Raw genomic sequence first — 5,661 nt, 5'->3', positions numbered from 1 at the left:
TGTAACGCTAATTCAGCGTTTGGGTAGGGTTCGGGGTCTTAGGGTCCCTGGTCTTAGGGCTCTAGGCACTTGGGTTAAGTTTTAGGTGTGAAAGGTCACCCGGGTTGGGTTTAGAGATGTGTTGAAGAGTGCGGTCGATTTTTGTAAATTAATAAAGTTTTGTCTTTGTGGACTTAATACATTTATTTTACTTTCCCATGAGATCAAATAATGTGGCTCTCTCCCATTTGCGTTTTGAAATGGAGGCCCTAAATGTACTGCTCAAACCTGATCGCGACGTTTCGGAGTTTCTTTTCCTTCCTCAGGCTAGTTTGAGCAACTGAATGGCTGGAATACTTCACATCAGCTCATTTATATAGACTTCTCAGTGGGCGTGGCTTCCTAACACTCTCTCTCTCTCTGTTTTCACACTTTCTCGATGTTTCGATTTTTCTCGATGTTTCCCAAAACTGAATATCGGCACTTTGTGGTGCGTCATAAACTTAGCGTTACATTTTCTATTGTCTTGTTGTGTACTTTTTGACATCAATTTATTAAATGCTCCGAGTTGGAGACTCATTTCCCCGACATCGATGGATCCGCCGGCGTTCCCGTCCGCAGCAGGCGAGGTGCAGAGCTGGAGGCACTGGCTGGGTTAGGGTGAGGAAAAATCCAGAGGTTGGACTGAGTCCATCCCCGGTTATGCACGGTCCATCGACATCAACTGCCCGCCACGCCCGCGGCGTCCGAGTCGGCCGAACGGATCCGAACGACATCGAGAAAGGCCAGCGTCAGCCCGCAACACAACCAAGTTGCTGTGAAAAAATTACCCACCAAGTTTTAGGTATGTGTGTAACGCTAATTCAGCGTTTGGGTAGGGTTCGGGGTCTTAGGGTCCCTGGTCTTAGGGCTCTAGGCACTTGGGTTAAGTTTTAGGTGTGAAAGGTCACCCGGGTTGGGTTTAGAGATGTGTTGAAGAGTGCGGTCGATTTTTGTAAATTAATAAAGTTTTGTCTTTGTGGACTTAATACATTTATTTTACTTTCCCATGAGATCAAATAATGTGGCTCTCTCCCATTTGCGTTTTGAAATGGAGGCCCTAAATGTACTGCTCAAACCTGATCGCGACGTTTCGGAGTTTCTTTTCCTTCCTCAGGCTAGTTTGAGCAACTGAATGGCTGGAATACTTCACATCAGCTCATTTATATAGACTTCTCAGTGGGCGTGGCTTCCTAACACTCTCTCTCTCTCTGTTTTCACACTTTCTCGATGTTTCGATTTTTCTCGATGTTTCCCAAAACTGAATATCGGCACTTTGTGGTGCGTCATAAACTTAGCGTTACATTTTCTATTGTCTTGTTGTGTACTTTTTGACATCAATTTATTAAATGCTCCGAGTTGGAGACTCATTTCCCCGACATCGATGGATCCGCCGGCGTTCCCGTCCGCAGCAGGCGAGGTGCAGAGCTGGAGGCACTGGCTGGGTTAGGGTGAGGAAAAATCCAGAGGTTGGACTGAGTCCATCCCCGGTTATGCACGGTCCATCGACATCAACTGCCCGCCACGCCCGCGGCGTCCGAGTCGGCCGAACGGATCCGAACGACATCGAGAAAGGCCAGCGTCAGCCCGCAACACAACCAAGTTGCTGTGAAAAAATTACCCACCAAGTTYTAGGTATGTGTGTAACGCTAATTCAGCGTTTGGGTAGGGTTCGGGGTCTTAGGGTCCCTGGTCTTAGGGCTCTAGGCACTTGGGTTAAGTTTTAGGTGTGAAAGGTCACCCGGGTTGGGTTTAGAGATGTGTTGAAGAGTGCGGTCGATTTTTGTAAATTAATAAAGTTTTGTCTTTGTGGACTTAATACATTTATTTTACTTTCCCATGAGATCAAATAATGTGGCTCTCTCCCATTTGCGTTTTGAAATGGAGGCCCTAAATGTACTGCTCAAACCTGATCGCGACGTTTCGGAGTTTCTTTTCCTTCCTCAGGCTAGTTTGAGCAACTGAATGGCTGGAATACTTCACATCAGCTCATTTATATAGACTTCTCAGTGGGCGTGGCTTCCTAACACTCTCTCTCTCTCTGTTTTCACACTTTCTCGATGTTTCGATTTTTCTCGATGTTTCCCAAAACTGAATATCGGCACTTTGTGGTGCGTCATAAACTTAGCGTTACATTTTCTATTGTCTTGTTGTGTACTTTTTGACATCAATTTATTAAATGCTCCGAGTTGGAGACTCATTTCCCCGACATCGATGGATCCGCCGGCGTTCCCGTCCGCAGCAGGCGAGGTGCAGAGCTGGAGGCACTGGCTGGGTTAGGGTGAGGAAAAATCCAGAGGTTGGACTGAGTCCATCCCCGGTTATGCACGGTCCATCGACATCAACTGCCCGCCACGCCCGCGGCGTCCGAGTCGGCCGAACGGATCCGAACGACATCGAGAAAGGCCAGCGTCAGCCCGCAACACAACCAAGTTGCTGTGAAAAAATTACCCACCAAGTTYTAGGTATGTGTGTAACGCTAATTCAGCGTTTGGGTAGGGTTCGGGGTCTTAGGGTCCCTGGTCTTAGGGCTCTAGGCACTTGGGTTAAGTTTTAGGTGTGAAAGGTCACCCGGGTTGGGTTTAGAGATGTGTTGAAGAGTGCGGTCGATTTTTGTAAATTAATAAAGTTTTGTCTTTGTGGACTTAATACATTTATTTTACTTTCCCATGAGATCAAATAATGTGGCTCTCTCCCATTTGCGTTTTGAAATGGAGGCCCTAAATGTACTGCTCAAACCTGATCGCGACGTTTCGGAGTTTCTTTTCCTTCCTCAGGCTAGTTTGAGCAACTGAATGGCTGGAATACTTCACATCAGCTCATTTATATAGACTTCTCAGTGGGCGTGGCTTCCTAACACTCTCTCTCTCTCTGTTTTCACACTTTCTCGATGTTTCGATTTTTCTCGATGTTTCCCAAAACTGAATATCGGCACTTTGTGGTGCGTCATAAACTTAGCGTTACATTTTCTATTGTCTTGTTGTGTACTTTTTGACATCAATTTATTAAATGCTCCGAGTTGGAGACTCATTTCCCCGACATCGATGGATCCGCCGGCGTTCCCGTCCGCAGCAGGCGAGGTGCAGAGCTGGAGGCACTGGCTGGGTTAGGGTGAGGAAAAATCCAGAGGTTGGACTGAGTCCATCCCCGGTTATGCACGGTCCATCGACATCAACTGCCCGCCACGCCCGCGGCGTCCGAGTCGGCCGAACGGATCCGAACGACATCGAGAAAGGCCAGCGTCAGCCCGCAACACAACCAAGTTGCTGTGAAAAAATTACCCACCAAGTTTTAGGTATGTGTGTAACGCTAATTCAGCGTTTGGGTAGGGTTCGGGGTCTTAGGGTCCCTGGTCTTAGGGCTCTAGGCACTTGGGTTAAGTTTTAGGTGTGAAAGGTCACCCGGGTTGGGTTTAGAGATGTGTTGAAGAGTGCGGTCGATTTTTGTAAATTAATAAAGTTTTGTCTTTGTGGACTTAATACATTTATTTTACTTTCCCATGAGATCAAATAATGTGGCTCTCTCCCATTTGCGTTTTGAAATGGAGGCCCTAAATGTACTGCTCAAACCTGATCGCGACGTTTCGGAGTTTCTTTTCCTTCCTCAGGCTAGTTTGAGCAACTGAATGGCTGGAATACTTCACATCAGCTCATTTATATAGACTTCTCAGTGGGCGTGGCTTCCTAACACTCTCTCTCTCTCTGTTTTCACACTTTCTCGATGTTTCGATTTTTCTCGATGTTTCCCAAAACTGAATATCGGCACTTTGTGGTGCGTCATAAACTTAGCGTTACATTTTCTATTGTCTTGTTGTGTACTTTTTGACATCAATTTATTAAATGCTCCGAGTTGGAGACTCATTTCCCCGACATCGATGGATCCGCCGGCGTTCCCGTCCGCAGCAGGCGAGGTGCAGAGCTGGAGGCACTGGCTGGGTTAGGGTGAGGAAAAATCCAGAGGTTGGACTGAGTCCATCCCCGGTTATGCACGGTCCATCGACATCAACTGCCCGCCACGCCCGCGGCGTCCGAGTCGGCCGAACGGATCCGAACGACATCGAGAAAGGCCAGCGTCAGCCCGCAACACAACCAAGTTGCTGTGAAAAAATTACCCACCAAGTTTTAGGTATGTGTGTAACGCTAATTCAGCGTTTGGGTAGGGTTCGGGGTCTTAGGGTCCCTGGTCTTAGGGCTCTAGGCACTTGGGTTAAGTTTTAGGTGTGAAAGGTCACCCGGGTTGGGTTTAGAGATGTGTTGAAGAGTGCGGTCGATTTTTGTAAATTAATAAAGTTTTGTCTTTGTGGACTTAATACATTTATTTTACTTTCCCATGAGATCAAATAATGTGGCTCTCTCCCATTTGCGTTTTGAAATGGAGGCCCTAAATGTACTGCTCAAACCTGATCGCGACGTTTCGGAGTTTCTTTTCCTTCCTCAGGCTAGTTTGAGCAACTGAATGGCTGGAATACTTCACATCAGCTCATTTATATAGACTTCTCAGTGGGCGTGGCTTCCTAACACTCTCTCTCTCTCTGTTTTCACACTTTCTCGATGTTTCGATTTTTCTCGATGTTTCCCAAAACTGAATATCGGCACTTTGTGGTGCGTCATAAACTTAGCGTTACATTTTCTATTGTCTTGTTGTGTACTTTTTGACATCAATTTATTAAATGCTCCGAGTTGGAGACTCATTTCCCCGACATCGATGGATCCGCCGGCGTTCCCGTCCGCAGCAGGCGAGGTGCAGAGCTGGAGGCACTGGCTGGGTTAGGGTGAGGAAAAATCCAGAGGTTGGACTGAGTCCATCCCCGGTTATGCACGGTCCATCGACATCAACTGCCCGCCACGCCCGCGGCGTCCGAGTCGGCCGAACGGATCCGAACGACATCGAGAAAGGCCAGCGTCAGCCCGCAACACAACCAAGTTGCTGTGAAAAAATTACCCACCAAGTTTTAGGTATGTGTGTAACGCTAATTCAGCGTTTGGGTAGGGTTCGGGGTCTTAGGGTCCCTGGTCTTAGGGCTCTAGGCACTTGGGTTAAGTTTTAGGTGTGAAAGGTCACCCGGGTTGGGTTTAGAGATGTGTTGAAGAGTGCGGTCGATTTTTGTAAATTAATAAAGTTTTGTCTTTGTGGACTTAATACATTTATTTTACTTTCCCATGAGATCAAATAATGTGGCTCTCTCCCATTTGCGTTTTGAAATGGAGGCCCTAAATGTACTGCTCAAACCTGATCGCGACGTTTCGGAGTTTCTTTTCCTTCCTCAGGCTAGTTTGAGCAACTGAATGGCTGGAATACTTCACATCAGCTCATTTATATAGACTTCTCAGTGGGCGTGGCTTCCTAACACTCTCTCTCTCTCTGTTTTCACACTTTCTCGATGTTTCGATTTTTCTCGATGTTTCCCAAAACTGAATATCGGCACTTTGTGGTGCGTCATAAACTTAGCGTTACATTTTCTATTGTCTTGTTGTGTACTTTTTGACATCAATTTATTAAATGCTCCGAGTTGGAGACTCATTTCCCCGACATCGATGGATCCGCCGGCGTTCCCGTCCGCAGCAGGCGAGGTGCAGAGCTGGAGGCACTGGCTGGGTTAGGGTGAGGAAAAATCCAGAGGTTGGACTGAGTCCATCCCCGGTT

The sequence above is a fragment of the Danio rerio genome, chromosome 6, assembly GCF_049306965.1.
Source record: "Danio rerio strain Tuebingen ecotype United States chromosome 6, GRCz12tu, whole genome shotgun sequence".
NCBI classification, from domain to species: domain Eukaryota; kingdom Metazoa; phylum Chordata; class Actinopteri; order Cypriniformes; family Danionidae; genus Danio; species Danio rerio.
Note: the sequence above shows the minus strand (reverse complement) of the source record.